The 18,879-nt window shown below is 45.2% G+C and overlaps 1 protein-coding gene and 1 pseudogene across 1 annotated transcript in view; one reads left to right on the forward strand and one right to left on the reverse strand.

The window, feature by feature from the left end:
- Dpysl2 (dihydropyrimidinase like 2) overlaps positions 1-18,879 on the forward strand; it is a 102,226-nt gene that overhangs the window by 7,413 nt on the left and 75,934 nt on the right. The window lies entirely within an intron of this gene.
- LOC101991742 lies at positions 9,049-9,515 on the reverse strand (annotated as a pseudogene).

An 18,879-nucleotide genomic window follows, 5' to 3' on the forward strand; every position in this document is an offset into this window, starting at 1 on the left:
CTTTACGATCTCAGGTCTTCTAGAAGTCTCACCTTGTGATGCAGTCTTGGGGATTAGGATTTTTAACCTATGGATAGTTGAGGGGGCACCTGCATGGAATCCTCGACAGTCACGTGAGCAGGGAGGGAGGTGTTGTAAAAGCAGTGTCAGGTGACAGGTGGCTGCCAGACACTTAAACTGTTTGCAGGAAGAAGCTTGGTGGCCTAGGCCCCAAACCCCACACAGCTGGCTCCTTACATGGGTCAGAGCCTCTCAGTTGAGGGAGAGAACCTGGCCCTGAAGAGCCAAAGTCTGGCCTTGAGTAGAGGAGTTTGCCTTGAAGGTGCTTCTGGGTTTGCTTTTGAACAAACACGTGGCACACGTGGGCTGGGATTCCTGGAGAACTGTCTGGTAGCGAGAAGGCTGTGGAAGGAGACAGGAAGACCACAGCTAACCTGGCTCTGCCACCTCAGGGCTGTGTGACCTGGGCAGCTGTATGATTTTGAGCTGCCACTGGGTGAGCCCATCCCTCAAGGCTTCCTTCTTCATGTTCACTGAAGGATCAGAAATGTTTTTTTTTTATAGCATAAAAGTTGCATTTTTACAATTTGGTGCATGCCACCAAAGCTGCCTAATTCCAAACATTTTCATCACCCTCAGACTAAACCTTGTGCCCAGTAAGTAGACACTTCTGTAAGACCCTCTGCCAACCATGTATCTGTGTTTATGTCTGTGTGGATTTGCCTTTTCTGAACATTTCTTGTCCACAGAGTCAAACGATATGTGGCCGTTTGTTTCTTCCTTATCTTAACGAGTGTGTATTGTTGAGATTCACACTGTAGTGTATGGGGAGGCGGGGGGGGCACTTTCTTCCTTTTACTGGCTGAATAATATGCCTCATTTTGTATGCTTTTCCATTTGTCCCTTAATGGGCACTGGGGACATTTCCAGCTTTTGGCAATTCGGAGTAATTTGATGATTCACAGTCATGTCAAGGTAGAACCATTTTCTCCATTTTCTTGGATTTCACCTAGTAGTGGAGTTCCTGGGCTCTGTGGTAATTCTAGTTTTGGCCATTTTAGGACCAACCACACTCCTTTACATTATCTGTCCTGCGGAGTGTGAGGGTCTCCACTTCTGCACAGTCTTTCCAAGACTGATTATCTCTCTGTGAGTTTGTGAGCTCTCTTGGTGGCTTTATCCCCACTCCTAGTAACTTACCACTGTGCTTGCTGGGTGTTCATGCGTGTCTAAAAATCTGTCTGTTTTTAAGTTTGTTTCCTTGTCTTGTTGTTGAATGATAAGAATTCTTTATATATCACCGATTCTGCCTCTTTATTGGCTAGATAACGATTGTTTATTGCTAGTTCTGGGTATCAAGCCTAGGACTTTGCATGACAGCCAATCTCTCTATCCCTCAGCTGTCCCTTCAGCTCTGGTAGATGTTTTCTGATAATATTTTCTCCCTTTTTGGGTTATTTCTAACTTTTTCAAAGATTTATTTTCTTTTTCTTTTTATTTATGAGCATGTGTGTATCTATGTCTCTCTGTATGTGTGCATCACGTGTGGTGTGTCTGTGCCTCTCTGTGTGTGCATCACGTGTGCCAGTGACCTCAGAGCTCAGGAGAGGATGCCAGATCTCCCAGAACTAGCATTACAACTGCTAGTTATAAGCTGCCCTCATGGTTGCTGGGAACCAAACCTCGGTCCTCTGGAAGAGCAGCTGGTGTTCAAATAGGATGTTGAATATAATAAGTTCATTTGCTGAGCCATATTAACCTCTGAGCCATCTCTCCAGCCCATTTTTTTGTTTGTTTGTTTTTATGTTTTTAAAATAGCATTCTTGGAGGAACAAAGTTTCTAATTTTAATTAAGTTCAACTTATCTCTCCTTTTCTGCTTCTGTTATTGCTGCATCATTCCTCGCTGTGCTTAGGACTACAGAACGGTCTGAAATCTATCCCGGAGCTTAGGGTGCCCCTCCAGCGATTATAGTATATTACCAAGTCCCCAGGGAGCCTTGAAATTCATTTACAATAGCTAGCTGGGTGGCCCCTAGAGTTTTTTGTTCTGAATAATGAGCCTTCCATTTTCTGATCCTGCTCATATAAAAAAGACTCATCCATTTTTCCTGCATATATGCATATCTAATTATATAATTATGGAAATATTTAATATACACAATAGATTTAATAGAATCAAATTTTTAATGTGTGTATATAAACTGCTTCTTAAGAATATGGAAAACCTGCTTTCCAAGCAAAGAGCTTTGGAATGCCAGGGGTGGTACTGACCAACAAGTGGAATTTAAAACTATGAAATTTGGAGAACTGCAATCATTGATTTTTTTTTTTCTGTTGGAGCAAAACACAAATAACACAAACTTCACCATCTTGATGATGCAGGTGTGCAGTTCAGAGAGAAGTGTAAACATATGTTTGCTCGTTCATCCGAATTCTTTGCAGTTGGCAGATCTGAAGCTTTGCACTCACCACGCTACCATTCTCCTGCACAACCCTGACCCCCCCAGGACTTAGCAGCCCTCGTTCTGGTCTCTAAAATCTCAGCACTGTAGGCATGTCCTATCTGCACTGTTACCTTCCTGTGATGACCGGCTGCTTTCATTCACCACGACAATTTCAGGGAACACCTGTGTTACAGCATGGGCAGAACTGCCTTCTTTTGGCTGATGCTATTTCATTGCTAAAATACAGTCCTTTTTCTCATGCTGTTGGGCTCAAAGCCAGGTCCTTGCATGAGCTAGGTAAGCACCTTCCACAGAGCTACACCCCAGCCTCTAACCACATTCTCTTTGTCCACTCATTCACCTGTGGACATGCTGAATTGTTATGAATGTGGTATCGAAAATGCCTCCTTGAGCTCCTGATTTCAGTTCTTCTGAGTATCTACCCAGAGGTGGAGTTGCTGCATTGATAATACTGCATTACCTAAATTTTTTATTTCTTTCTTTCTTTCTTTTTTTTCTTTTCGAAACAGGGTTTCTCTGTGGCTTTGGAGCCTGTCCTGGAACTAGCTCTGTAGACCAGGCTGGTCTCGAACTCACAGAGATCCACCTGTCTCTGCCTCCCGAGTGCTGGGATTAAAGGCGTGCGCCACCAACGCCCGGCAAATTTTTTATTTCTTATAAGACAGGGTCTCGTATAGTCCATAGCAAGCTTTGAACTCACTATGTAGCCAAAGATGACCTTGAATTTTGTGATCTTACTGCCTCTGCATCCTGAGTTCTAAAATCACGGACATGTGCCACCGCATTCAATGTATGCAGCTGGGGATGGAACCCAAGACTTCCTTTGGAAGAGCAGTCAATGCTCTGAATGGCTGAAACATCTCCAGGCCTTTGCTTTTTATGTGTATATGTGTGTGTGTGTGTGTGTGTGTGTGTGTGTGTGTGTGTGCGTGTGCGCGCGCGCGCGCGCGCGCCGCGCGTACTAGTACTTTGCCCAAAGAGAGCGGAGGCAAAGAATCCCCCGAGAGCTTGAGTTTCAGGTGGAGTCACTCAATGTCGGTGCTAGGGGATAGAATTTAGGTTCTCTGTCAGAGTAGTACATGCTCTTAACTAGTAAACCATCTAATTAGCCCGTTTTCAGTTTCTTGAGAGACCACACAATGGTTTCCACAGTAGGTATGCTGTTTTATCAGCAGAGCAAAAGGCTCCTATTTCCCCAGTTCTTGTACCTTTTAAAATCTTCCCCTTCCCTCTTTCCCTCCCTCCCTCCCTTTTCTCTTTCCTCCCATCTCTTCCTCCTCCTGCTCCACCTCTTCATCCTCCTCATTTGAAATGAAGTCTCACTGTGTTGTAAACTCTGTCCCCAAACACTTGGGCCCAAGTGGATCTCCCACCTCTGCCTCCCAAGCAGGAGGGAGTACAGGTGTGTACCTATATACCTTGCTGTTTTTGCTTTTGTTTTGATAGTTGCTGTCCTAGTGGGTGTGAAGTGGTGTCTCATTGTGGATTTGATCTGCATTTCCCTAATGACATGCCTGGTGGGGTCGTTATGTTCCTACCTCCTGGCCCTTTGTATGTGTTCTCTAGAGAAATACCTGTTCACACCCTTGACTGCCTTTTTTGAGTTGGATGGAACAATTACTGTGTTACAGTATGTGTCCATGTACTGTTAGTAAGCACAGACACATGACTTACAAATATTTCCACCCTTCTATAGCTTTCTTCTTCACTGTATTGAGTATGTCCTTTGGTACAGGGAAGTTTTAAAGTCAACTTTGATTTTGGAAGCCACATGACCTTAGATGACCTTAGATGGCTGACAGAGGCGACGTTTGGAGTAGAACATGAACGCACCACCACCGGCATCTCTGGGGAAGAGAGCCCTCACGGGGAATCACTTAGATAGGGCTGGCTTGTTAGCATGGCTGTGTGTCTGGGGGGAGCGTCTTCACTGTTCATTGATGTTAGAAGATCCAGTCCATTGGCTGGCACCATTCCCTTTGCAGAGGAGTTCCCGTTCTCCTTTACTCCCAGTCTCCCTCCAACGTCTCAAACAACCCAAGCTGTCCTCGAGCCAGCTATGATAGTTGAAGATGATCCTGAACTCCTGATCTCACTGCTTCCACTTCCCAAGCGCATCACCATGCCTGGCTTGTAGTTTTCATCTCAGCGCAGTGTTAAAACCAGGATTGGTGCGATGGATTCTATTCTCTGGTTTCTGTTTTAGAACAGTGCTTTGTCTTTCACTGTAAGTCACAGTCCATCCCTATCCACCCTTCCTCATCTCCCGACCCATCTTCCTTCAAGGCCCAAATGAGATTTTCAGGCAGGATCTGCTTTTCCTCCTGACCTCGGGCTTGTCCACCAGCAGAGACCTCCACCAGCAATGCACAGCCGCCACCACTGAGGATCAGTTGCGGCACACCAGCAAGGGTATCTTTATAATAGCAATAACTTACAATAACCTCTAATTGCTCGGTGATATTTTTAGTTGCATCCCAATTGGGTATAGTCTGTGTGATCATGGAGCATTTAATCATCAATCACTGAATGGAATTATTCAGGTTTAGAACCTTCCAGAGCAATATGGAAATAAAGCTTCCTAGGCTGTCTTAGGGTTTCTAGTGCTGTAATGAAACACCATAACAAAAAAGCAAGCTGTGGAGGAAAGGGTATGGGGCTTACACTTCCACACTGTGGTCCGTCACTGAAGGAGGACAGGGCAAGAACCTGGAGGCAGGAGCTGGTGCAGAGCCATGGAGGGGATCTGCTTACTGGCTTTCTCCACATGGTTTGCTCAGCCTGCTTTCTTAAAGGACCCAGAACCACCTGTCCAGGGATAGCACAACCCCTAATGCTCTGGGTCCTCCCCTATCAATCACTAGTTAAGAAAATGCTCTACAGGCTGGCCCAGAGCCCAGTATTATGGAGACATTTTCTCATTTGAGATTTCCTCCTCTAAGATGACTATAGTTTGTGTCAAGTTGACATAATCTAACCAGCATACAGGCCAAATAAGTTTCTGGGTGCTCCCACCCCAACTTTTTAAACTCAGTCTTTAACTAGTAGGTCCCATCATGACATTGTCATTCATATGTACCATTATACATTGCTTTTTTATATATATATTTCTCCCCCTATTGCTGGTTTCTGGATGGTTTGGGTTAGTTAGGATGTAAAATCAATGGTAAAAACCACAAATGTGCAAGTCTCTTATATAAATGATGTACTTGCATAGAACCTGCACAGAGCGTCCCATCTACTTCACATCAGCTATAAATGACCTACAATGCCTGGCTCTTTTCCTTTAAAAAAAAAAGATTTATTTTAGTGGTGTGTGTGTGTGTGTGTGCATGCATACATGCGTGCATGTGTGTGTATGTGTGTATGTATGTGTGAGTGTGTGTGTACAGAGATCCCTCAGAGCTGGATTATAGGTGTTTGTGAGATGGGAGTGCTGGGATCTGAATTCAGATCCTTTGATAGAGCAGTAAGCACTTTTAACTGCTGAACCATGGCTCCAGGATCTTTCATAACTTTTGTTTGCCTTTTCCCTGCTGCTTGGAAGTTGAGCATCTTTTCATATGGTGCCTGGTTATTCACGGCCTTTCTCTCCTGAACTGAGTATTTATAATCTGTTCCTATCTTTCTGTGGGGAGGATGCTTGTCTTTTTACTGTTGCTCTGTAAGTGTTGTGTATGCATTTTGGATACCACAGCTCACTCTTCAGCCTACTCCGATGTGGCTTGTGTCTCTGCTCTAACTTGTCAAGGTCACAGTACTCCCACATGGTGAATTCAGCAGCCCCACCCCACTCAGCATTGTGTGACCATGCTGTATCTGTTCATTTTTCTCTTTGCGGTGACAAAAATCCCTGATAGAGCAATTTAAGGAAGGAAAGGCTTGTTTTGGCTCATGGTTTCAAGGGCACGGTCCGTCCTGGTGGGGCAGGGTTGGCAGCAGGAGCTTGTAGTAACTGGTCACATTGTGTCCACAGTCAGTAAGCAAAAAGAATCTCCCTTTTACTCAGTCAAGGATCCCAGTGCATGGAAAACAGCACTCACATTCAGGATGGGCCTTCCTTTCCCCAGCTAAATCTTTGTGGAAATGCCCTTATAGACAGACCCCCTCTGTCATGGGGCTGGGAAACAAAGAAACATCACTACCACTTAACAGTAGCAATGGTGGGTTTTCTTTGGGGCATTGCTTTGGGAGCACATTCTGCTCCTTCAGCCAATAGCCTTTAAGATACCAGCCCACTCGGGCATGGTCTTTTATACTGTAAAAGCCGCAGAAAATGCAGCTCCTGCTTCTAGCTGCTAGACTCTAGTCCTGTTCATTCAGAGGATTGTTGTCTAGGACAGTGATCTGTAAGTTTTCCCCTTAAATAAAAACCCTTTTATTATCCATAATACTAAACTGGTATGGGATTGTTTTGTGACTTATGTCTTCAAGGGATATTTTGAGAAAATGTCTGAGATAGGAAGTTTCTCATAGCTGGAGACTGGACAAAGAGAAGGGTGGCCCACCATCCCATAGAGGTTAGGGGGCATCATCAGGAGTGGGATGAGGACACATGTCCAAGAGAGTTTCTGAGTTAGCAAACTTTGGATGGTGACCACAGCTGGGGTCTTCTATGGTGGCTGACTCATTCTGGATGGTGACAGCAGCAGGGACTTCTATAGTGGCTTGGCTCATCCATCACTTAGCTCCAACCAGCAGATGCTGGGTGTGGTTTTTGCAGAGGGAGACAGAGGCCTGGGATAGTTTAGGGTGCTTATTGAGGTGATGCAAGGTGATTGTATGGGTAGATTTTTGAGTTTGGTGCCTGCAAGTTTGGAGCCAGCAGTTCTAGTCTGTGTGAAGAAGAGAACACAGGGACCAGTGTGCAGGTTCATCGTCACCCATCTTATGCCTTTAAGAGACATGTTCCAGGATGGAGAAGTGGCTCAGAGGTTAAGAACTCTGGCTGCTCCTCCAGAGGTACTGAGTTCAGTTCCTAGCAACAACATGGTGACTCACAACCAGAGGCAGAACACTGTGCACATCATAAATAAATAAATCTTTAAAAACACGTGAAAGAGAGAGACATGTTCTGATTTCCACCAAGCTATATACTTGGTCCCCTGCCAGCTCCACCTCTTCTGTTGCCTTGCCTGCTAGCCTTTCATACCTTCAGGTCTCAGGGGTTTTTATTGTCTTTAGAAATTGCTGAGGGCTTGTCTGTGTGGACTTGTATCCACATTTTAGGTTAGAAAGTAAGGCTGGGAACTAAGAAAGCATTCTTTTTAATTTATTAAAAATAATCATAGCCCTAACAAGAAGAGTAAATCAATTAAAATAAATAATAAGCCCAATAATAAATTGAATTATTTAAATAATAATTAAAACCCTATTTGGAAAACAAAAATAAGCTGGGCAGTGGTGGTGCACACTTTGTTATCAGCACTTGGCAGGTGAATCTCTAAAAGTTTGAGGCTAGCCTGGTCTACATACAAAACAAGTTCCAGGACTGTCAGGGCTACACAGAGAAATCTTGTCTTGAAAAACAAAGAAAAATAAAACAAAAAAAAGAGAAGAAAAAGAAACAAAAATGGCTACAAGCTCCTACCATTGAGGCAGAGCTTGCAGGCGTCTAGAGACAGATGTAGCCACCATAGACAAGAGATCAGAGGGTTCTCAAAACACCCACAATAGAACTACCAGAGGGAATGGGTGTGGTCTGGGAGGCTCCCGGGTCCAGAAGGTCTACATTGTATGAAGACTTGGAGGAGTAGGCTAGGAGGCTCCAGAGAGAAGTTCTAGGCAGAAGACAATCTCAGTGAAGGGTTATTTAGAACACGTGAGCTCAGACGGGCTGTATGTCTGCCTGTACAGAGTCAAAGGAAATGGCTGTAGGAATGGCATGGTCTCAGCAGGGTTTTGTCTGCCATCCTGAAATGCTGGCACTGACGCTTCTGGAGGGGGAGACTCAGTGCAGGAGAGTGGTGTGGTAGACCCGAGATTCTCAAAGGACCCTTGTGGACGATGGTGGAAGCGAAGACTCGCAGGAGGTTCTGTGACAAGTCATACACGAGATGGCAATGACCAGGGCCTGTGGGAGGAAGGGAGTGGGCTCCCAAAGCGGGAGCTGGTGGGAGAGCCTGGTGGGGAAGGCTGTGAGAGAGTGGGTGTGGCCGCCTCTCTGCTCCTCCTTTGGATAAAGTGAGATTCCCAGCCTCAGGGAGCAGGATGAGGAGGGGTGGCCGGAAGAGAGAGATGACTTTGCTATAAGCATTCTGAGTGTGAGGTACCTGGGGGACATTTATGTGGGTGTCACATACTGGCTTTGAGTGAGGGAAGGTGGCTTTAAAGCCAAAGATAGCTCCAGATTGAGAGCAGTCAAATATCAAATTCAATGTGACTGTCAAGAAATGAAGAAAAAGAAGTTTTCTGAGCACCAAGATTAAAATGCCAAGGCTGAGCGTAAGTAAAGGGGCTGTCAGAACCAGCTTCCAGGACCATGTCAGGCTGCGTGTCGTTATAACTAAATAGCTGAGGCTGTTGGGCATTTCTTTTTTTTTTTTTTTTTTTGACTGAACATTAGTCTTTATTGGCCACAGCTACTTGAGGGGGATGAAGGGGAAGGAGTGGGTGGCACTGATGCCAGGCCGGCCTTGCTTCACAGGCTTGTAAGTAATGGAGAACTTACCCAGGTAGTGGCCAATCATCTCCGGCTTGATCTCCACCGGGTTTAAAGGCCTTGCCATCGTACACGCCCACCATGCTCCCCACCATCTCAGGCAGGATGATCACATCCTGTCCCGTAGGAGGGTCTTCACCACCTCGGGCTTCTCCATGGGCGGCGCCTGCTTCTTGGCCTTTCTCAGGTGCTTGAGCAGCGAGTGCTGCTTCTGCCGCAGGCTGCAGTTGAGGCGTTGCCTCTGCCGGGCGCTGTAGAGCTGCATCAGTTGCTCATAGGACATGTCCAGCAGCTGGTCCAGGTCCACGCCGCGGTAGGTGAACTTGCGGAAGGTCCGCTTCTTCTTCTGCTCCACTTCGGCAATCTTGGCGGCGACTCGGAAAAGTTGTTGGGCATGTTTTTAAGTTATCTGTTTGCTGGCTTGTTTGTTTGGTTAGTTAGTTGTTTAGTTAGCTGAGGCCGTCCTTGGATTCACTGTGTACCAGAGGTCTGCATCGTGCTTCTGAGCTCTTCCCCCCACCTCCCAAGCGCTAGGACCACAGGCATGTGCTACCACATCTGACCTGAGGAGTTTATAAAGAGACACCTCCTTTCTCCTAGCTAGAGAAGTTGGAAGTTGGAAGGTGTCGGCATCTGCTCAGGGCACTTCTGCTGTGTTCCCACAGAATGGCAAAGTGGCAGTGACCTCTGTATAGTTAGCCCTGGCTGACAACCCAAAGAATTAACCATCACAGTGACATCAGCCCATTTATGAACATGGGGCTCTCGTGACCCAACCACACCCCGCCTCCCAGTCCTGCTGCGGTGGGGTTAATTCTCATTTACTTTGGGAGACACATTCAGGCCACAACAGGGACAGGAAGCCAAAAGGAAAAGGCAGAGGGAGCTGTGGAAGCAAGTGATGGGGCCTGAGAGAGAACATAGGGCTGGTCCAGCGTAGTGGGAAGGAGCTCAAGGGCTTAGAGATGCGACTCCCCCAGGCAGCACAGGAACTGCCTTCTGATCTGCCAAAACCTGCAGGAGATAATCTCAGAAGCCATCTGGAGACCAAAATGGAGATGGGGTGTTATTGGTATGGAGGGGTTACTAGAAGTCCTGGACAGAAAAGACTGCCCAGAGATAGCATGGGCTGGCTGAATAGAGATAGTGGGACTGTGGGGGAATGCACCATCCTTAGTTGGAGTGTGGGAGACCATCCTGAAGACATGCAGGAGAATGGCCAACGCACAGAGAGTGACTCTATGGTTGAAGGAGCACAGAGGTGCAGGATGGCTGACAGCATCCAAGGCAGAAGAAGATGAAGGACGAGGAGACCGCAAAAGCCACACACCCCCCACTGGCCACTCCATGTGGGTCTTAGCGTGACTGTCTCCACAGAGCAGCATGGGTGGAGGAAACTGTCATGGACTGTGAGGTGGGAGGAGTCAGGAGAGAGAGTAGGGGCAGGTCAGGGTTTTCAGGGCCACTCAAGGAAGGCAGGTGGGTCATTAGGGAAGGCCCATGCATTCATATATCCCTCTGTTGTGGGACAGATGGGATCTCTGGCCACATTTTATAGTGAGGACCGCTCCTGGACACATTGTATAGTAAGGAGAGGTCCCAGTGGTGGTCAGGACAATGGAGATGGGGATATAGCTCCCTGACAAGGAGGATTCTGGCTTTCGGTGCTGAGGCAGGCATGGCTTTGAGGATGAAAAAGGCATGGGTTTTGAGTTTTTGGGAAGAACTCCCAGGTTATTACATCTTTTTGGTGCCATTTATATAGAGAGGAGGAGGAGGGTAGGGTCTTCCCCAAGGGCAAGTTGGGGCAGAATAACTTCTGGACACAGCTGAGTTTTGGTAAAAGCCTGTTTTAATTGAGATACAATCCACATACCTTAAAAATATTCTAGAGGGGGCTGGAGAGATGGCTCAGCGGTTAAGAGCATTACCAGAGCTTCCAAAGGTCCTGAGTTCAATTCCCAGCAACCACATGGTGGCTCACAACCATCTGTAATGAGATCTGGTGCCCTCTTCTGGCCTGCAGGCACACACAGACAGAACATTGTATACATAATAAATAAATAATTAAAAAACATTCTAGAGTGTTTTAAAAAGTACATGCTTATTCCTTGAATATATAATTTTTCCTCTTAAAATATGTCTGTCTATCATCTATCTGTCTGTCTGTCTATCCAGTCTATCTGTCTATTGAGATAGGATCTCTCTAAGCGGTTGTAGCTATCCTAGAACTCTCTCTATGTAGACCATGCTGGCCTCAAACTCACAGAAATCACCTGTCTCTACCTCTTGGGTGCTTCAATTAAAGGCATGCACCACCACGCCTGGTCTTTCTTTTAAAAATGTAAATTAGCACACAAGGTCTTAGTTATGATTATGACATTTCCAAACAAAGTGCATCTTAGTGGTCATCCTCGCTACACTCTGAGCCCTGTCCTCCCATGCCCGCCTCATGTCCTCCCCACCCTATGTCTTTCATGTCTCCCATGTTCTTTTCCACCCCACTTCTTCTCATTTCCTGCTATGCTCTTCTCTTCGTTTCCTTCCTAGTCTTCTTAGGCTTTACCTGCATTTACACACTATTGTGCCTTAGGGACTAGGAATTGTATATGATGTGGTTTTATCTTTTTTGGGGGTGTTAGGTCACCTCACTTAAAATTACGCTTTCCAAATCTATCCATTTTTTCTCTAAATTTCATAACTTTATCTTCTTTACAGCGGACGACAGTTTCATTGTGTGTGTGTGTGTGTGAATATATTTTCAGTAGCCATCCACCAGCTGACGGGCACCTAGGCATTTCCCATTTCCTTGCTGTCACAGAGCAGCAATGAACACAGAGATGTGCACGTATCAGGTATGGAGTCCTTTGGATATAAAACTCTCATCTTTAATGTGTGCCGCTCAATCACTTTTACTGTGTTCATAGGCTGTGCACCACGATCAAATATTTACTAAGCATTTTCATCACCCCCACCCTGACCAAAAGGCCCATCAGAAAGTCCCTCTTTCCTCCATTAGTGTCTCTGCCAGTTAGTAATTCCATCTCTGCCACTATGGAGATTTTATTCATATGGGAAAAAAGCCATGATTCAGCCTTTGGAGATGAGCTTCTCTCCCTGTGCACAGGGCAGCCTGTACAGCGTGTGTCAATAGTACGTTCCTTCCTTCAGGGCTGCACAGTAACATCGTGTTGATGTGCACAGTTGTAACACTGCAGGACAGAGTAGTCTGAGAACCGTGTTGCTGAGCGTGTGGAGGTTTGAATAAGAATGGCATCCATTGGTTCATTTATCTGAATGCTTAGTCACCAGGGAGAGGCACTGTTTGAAGGGATTAGAAGGAGTAGCAGGTATAGCCTTGTTGGAGTAGGTGTGGTTTTGTTGGAGGAAGTGTGTCACCGTGGGGATGGGCTTGGAGGTTTCAAGAGCCCTTGTCAAGCCCAGTGTCTCTCTCTGCCTGCTGCCTGCTGATCAGGATGTGGCTCTCAGCTACTGCTCCATCACCATGTATATGCACTGTGCTCCCCATCATGAGGACAGTGAACTAAGCGTCCTTACTGAGACTGTAAGCGAGCCCCCAGTTAAATGCTTTCTTTGATAAGAATTGGCTAGGCTGTAGTGTCTCTTCACAGCACTAGAGCAGTGACCAAGATACCGTGTGACCTTGTCGTTGTTGAAATATTATAGAGCACTGTTTCTGTGAGCAACTTTCCTCCTATCACTTAGGATAAGGACAGTGTGTGAGATGCCCTCATCTGGGCTGGTAGAACCAGTTACCACAGACTCATAACTTCAATAGTGAATATTTATTTCTCATGGTTGTGTAGCCTGGATGCCTGAGACCAGATGTCATCATGACTGGATTCTCATCAGGGTGCTCTTCCTGGCCACAGGCAGTCAGCTTCTAGCATCCTGACATGACAGAGTACATGCTAACTTTATGTTCTTTTTTTAAATGAAGGCCTTTACTCCATTCATGAGGACTCCATCCTCATGAAATGATGACCTACCAAAGACTCTCTCTCTCTAAATATCACCACACAGGGAGGAATTTCAACAAAGTAAGAATCTGAGGGACAAACATTAAGTTTGTAATATTGAAGTTGTTTTGAGGATTAAATGTATAATATATGAAGTTTTGGGGTAAAGAGCTGAAGTATAGTTAAAAAAAACAAACAAACTCCTACCCCAGCATTGGGGGGCCTGAGGCAGGAGGATTATGAGTTGTTTGAGGCCAGCCTGGTTTATATTGTGAGACTTTTTGTCAAAAAAGAAAAAGCAATAATAAGAAAAAGTTAGCTTTTACCCCTTAAGGATTTATTTGTTTGTTTGTTTGTTTATTGTGCAATGTGTATCTGTGTGTGGGTACAGGCCTTCCACTGTCTGGAGGTCAGAGGTCAGCTTGTGGGAATCAGTCCTGTCCTTTCACTATGTGGATACTGGGGGTCAAACTCAGGTTATAGGGTAAGGACATTTACCTGCTGACCCATCTCGTCGGCCCCCATGCTACATTTTCCGTCTGGTTATGCAAAACAGAATGTGATATTTTGGATTTCTGTTTCAATGCAGAGACACACAGATCATTTTTATGAATTTGGATGTGTAGCATTAGTAAATGTTCCTAGTCATTTCCCCATCTGAATTATACATGTGGTGTATTTTTAAAAGTAAATTTTTAGGTGATTGGGCATGAACAGTGTCTGTGTGTGTGTATGGGGGGGAATGATGTCTGAACAAAGAGGAATTTGAAATTAAGCCCAATAGAAGAAGTAGCAGAGAAGAAAACCCCTGCATACACATAATAGAGACAAGCGATGGTGGTGACTCTGAATGTAGCCTTGTGGATGGACAAGGTGGACAATGAGAGCTGGAGGGATGTGGCTGCCTCCTGACCTGGGTCACTGCAGGGTCCTGAGGATTCACAGCCGAACATATGGAGGCTAGGATCTGTAATGAAGATGGTTTTGATCGGCTCTCGTTCACTTTTCTCTTTCCTTTCTTTTGTTTTTCTGTTTTGTTTTTCTGTTTTTTTCCCTTGGGACAAGGTTTCTCTGTGCAGCCCTGGCTGTCTTGGAACGCTCTCTGTAGATCAGGTTGACCTCAGAGACCTACCTCTCTCGCATCTTGACTGCTGGAATTGAAGCTGTGCACCTCCATGCTCAGCTGGTTCTCTTTTTTTAGTCAAGGCAGGGGTTGAGCTCACGATCTTTCTGTCACAGCTATCACCAGCCTCAGTGTTGAGATTGCATGTATGTACCATCGTGTCTGAGATTACACGCATCTTATATTTACACGCATGCTTATAAAAATTTTGTGGGACCGGACTGGGGTGATACCTCAGCATGTAGAATGCTTGCCGTGCAGGCATGAGGACCTGAATTTGATCTGCAGGGTTCATGTTTTTTGTTTCTTTTTATAAACCCAGGCAGGGTGGAATATGCTTGTTATCCCAAGAGAGGGTTCCCGGGCTCCCTGGACATGCATTGTACCCTATTTTGTGACCTCCAGGCCAGTGGGAGATGCAAGATGGACAGCTCCTGAAAAATGACAGCCAAGGTTGTCTTCTGGCCTTTACACACTTGTGCATACATATACACCTGTGCATACATGCACCTGCACACACGTGAAAACATGCATATTAATAAATTAATAAAAATATATTTTGTGGAAAGCTTTTTTTTAAAATGAATGGTTTATTTTGGCTTATATTTTCAGAAGGCAAGAATCTAAAGTGATGGAAAAGGCATGACATGCTGGCAGCAGGAAGCGGCATGCATGGTTACATTTTCTTTATATGTGTGTCTATATGTATAGACACACATCCATATACATATGTATAGACACACATATATACATATGTATAATTTAAAACATTTTTTAAACTTAAATATAACTTGATCATATTCTTCTCCTCCCCAAGTTCATCCAGATCCTCTCCTCTTCTATAACTTAAGTTCTTTATCAAAACTCACACCAAAAACCCAATGTAACAACAAAATGCCCAAAGCCTAGAAAACAAAATACAACATCACCAAAAAAGAAAAAAAAAGAAAAACAGGCCAGTGAGAGAGCCCATCTCAAAAACCAAGATCGATAGCTCCTGAAAAGTAATAGCTGAAGTTGTCTTCTGGCCTCTACACATGTGTGCACATACATACATGAACACACATGAATACACACATATAACTGTAATCAAATGAAAGCACACACAGAGCACACACACACACCCTGTGGAGCCCGTCATGTGTTGGTCAGCTGTTCCTCAACACCAGGCCTGCCGTGGAGTAGTTGATGTACCCAGTGTGGTTCCACTGGAAAAAATGGGGAAAAGGCTAACACTTCAGTTCCTAGCCTTTGCCCTAGTTACTTAGTATTCATTCATTCATTCATTCATTCATTCACTCGCTCACTTTAAATGTATTTAAATTCAATCATTTTAAGTGTCACAAATAAAATACAATAAGATAAAAGCTAACACATTAGAGTTTGATCAAACAGACAAACAAGGAGAAGAGAGGCAAGAGAAGGCAAAAGAATCAGAGACCCACTTGTTCGCTCACTCAGGAATCCCATCAAAACACTAAACCAGAAACCACACTACAAGTGCAGAGGACCTGGTGCAGGCCCTGTGCGTGCGGTGGCTTCAGTCTCTGTGAGTTCACATGAGCGTTTCTCACGTTTATTTAGAGGGCCTTGTTTTCTTGGTGCCCTCCATCTCCTGGCTCTCTCATTCTCTCTGTCTTATCTTCCCGAGCTCTGAAGGGAAGGAGGGATTTGATGGCGACATTCCTTTTAGGGCCGAGAGTTCCAAGGTCTGGCTGTGGTCTCTCTATCTGTTCCCATCTGCTGCAGGAGGAAGCTTCTCTGATGATGGTTGAGTAAGGCACTGATGTGCATGGCAGAATATATCATTAGGAGTCATTTTATGATTACATTCTTTTTCTCCACCCCTGCCCCCGCTTTAGATCAATATTATTTGGTTTTGCTCTAGGTCCCTGGGCTATCTAATCTTGGGTTCTTGGTCACCCTACCAGTGTCAGATAAGGGTTCCATATCCTGGAATGGGCCTTAAGTCAGATCATTTATTGGTTGGTGACTCCCACAGCTTCGTGCCACTGTTGCCTTAGCATGTCTTGCAGGTAGAACGTTGTTGTAGATAGGGGGCCTGTGGCTAGCTCGGTGTTTACATTTCTCTGGAGAGCATGCAGAGTATCCTCCTGAACCAAAGACTCTGGCACATAGTGGTGAGGCTTCTGAGTAGACACCAGCTCGACATCTCCGTGTTCAGCGAGCTGTCTAGGCGTGGTCTTCAGCAATGGGCCCTTGATGTCAGTTTGCAGAGAGCAGCCTATAATTTTGCCAACAGCCTGGGTGGTTTGGGGATTCCCACAGAGCCTGTGGGAAGCTTTTTAAGTTGATTTTCTAACGAGTGACTTAAATAAATATGTTCATAGCTAAATTAAGGGCTATAGAAATCCCAGGTAATTCCCGTTGATCTCTTTATTGCTGTATAAGTACTTAGATAATTGGGGCAAGGTCTCGAGATCTGGGAGAAGCACCTTTACCTGCTCGCTGACCTATCCTGATGGCCCATATACTAATTTTTTGTCTGTTTATACAAAAGGGAATGTGAGACTTTGAACTTTGTCGTTTTATAAGACACAGCCTTGGATCTCTACATTACACTGTGGTAGAGCCAGGTCTGGGCCATCTGCCCCAGAGGCTTCAAGGTCAAGGCAAGTTCAGAGCTTCAGGATGAGGCAGCTAGGGGCCCCAAGTGCCAACATTTGTGAGGTTTTTTTTGGGGGGGGAGTGGTTTGGCCATTTTTGTATATAACTTATAATATTATTAATATAAAATTTTGTAAAATGACTTTGGGCCTTAACGGTGTTTTAAGGACGCTTGCATTTTGCAGTCATTTAGTGTGTTTAGAGAATTTTGGAGGCCATGTACGACAATGCACAGGTGTAATACAGAAGAGTGCTAGGGAACAGAGCAGAGGATTAATGCAAGTTCAAGGTCATCATAATCCACTCAGTGAGTTCCAGGTTGGCTGAGAAAACACAGTAAGAAAAAAACAGCGAGAAAGAGAATTTGGGCATGCTGTAACTTTCACTCAGATCCCCTAATTGCTGACATTTCACTACACCCCCTTTCTCTGTCACCCCTGCTTTCCCTAACAGCATGTTTTTTTCTGTGTCACGAGAGAATAAGCTGTCATCTGTTGCTCTGTCAGCGCTTCACACTCTGGGGTGCATTTCCTGACAATGCGAGCACGTCCTCCTCATGACCAAAGCAAACCATCAAAGCCAGAGTCACAACGGACACGGCACCACTATTTCCCCCAGACTCTGTTCACATTATACTGTTGCTTATTGGTGTCCTCTGGTGGGTCCACTGTCCAAGGCAACACCTGCATTTAGTTCTCAGGTTTCCCTGGTAGTTTCAGTCTGGAATAATCAATCTTTGTGTGACCTTTTCACCCTAGCACCTAATGGATATTACAGGTCCCTGAATTTGTAGCCTGTCTACTCCATTTCAATGTATCCATTGCCTTTTTGTAATCTATGTGCTTTCTGCAAGTTGATCTTTAAAGCGATTCCAGGTCTTCTCCAAGAAGGAGACACATCATGGGGTACAAGATGTCAGTCTGTTCCGTGACTAGTCAGGTTAACGTTGATCACTGGCCATGGTGAGGTGGCCAGGCACAGCTGTAAGATTAACTAGAAAACATACTGGGATAGTGTGTCATCAGCGACACTAGGATGTCTCAGCCGTCAGCACGCCAACACAAAAACAACAAGCAGACAGCGGTGTACAGGCGCTCTGGGAGAGTTCTGGGCACAACACAGGAACAGAAAACTGAATGGCACGTCCTCACAAGCTGAGGAGGACTGCAGAGAAAAGTGTGGCGAGCCAGTGCCATCCCCTCCTGACACACACTCTAGCTCTGTGGCTGCTCAGAGTGTGCCGGTGCCTTGGACGTTGGCATTACCATAGTAGTAAGTGTGACTGTTAATTAAACCTAGAGGGGTCTTGTTGACCACGACTCATTCACTCCAGCAGAAAGGAGATCACAAGGACTCTACTGTCTCAGGGCCATGGTGAACATCTCAACTTAAAGAGTTGAGACCTTCTTAAGCTCTTCCCCAAACCAAAAGACAGGGACACTTTCCAATTCATGTCATAAATCGTAACAGTTTGCCTTGATTTCAAAACCAGACAAAGACACTATTAGAAATAAAAAGCCACAGGGCAGCATTCCTGATGAAGAGATATTTACAAACACCACCAACCAAATTCAAACTCCAGTGGTTGCACAGCATAGCAGGGTGGATTTGCCTGGGAAATAAAAAGGTTGTTTTAGCACAGGCAAACCAACCTACAACATGCAGACAAGACGAAATAAAAACCCTGCAATGCCACCTGAAGAAATGTAAAACAGCTTTTCACAGAGACTAACAGTTGTCGGTGGAGGCCACTTGTTTGTTCCCGGCTTCCCAGACTTAAAGTTACCACACAGAAACTGTATTAATTAAATCACTGCTTGGCCAATCACTTAAGCATAGCTAGCTAGCTCTTACATCTAGAATTAACCCATTTCCATTATTTTATATTTTACCTTGAGGCTTGTGGCCTACAGGGAGGTTCCAGCTGACCGCTTGCGTCTTTCCCCTCTGGCAGCTACATGGCGTCTGGCAACTCCGCCTTTCCGCCTTCTTTCTCCCAGCAGCATTCAGTTTAGTTCCC

The sequence above is a fragment of the Microtus ochrogaster genome, chromosome 17 (genome assembly GCF_000317375.1).
Source record: "Microtus ochrogaster isolate Prairie Vole_2 chromosome 17, MicOch1.0, whole genome shotgun sequence".
Lineage (NCBI taxonomy): Eukaryota > Metazoa > Chordata > Mammalia > Rodentia > Cricetidae > Microtus > Microtus ochrogaster.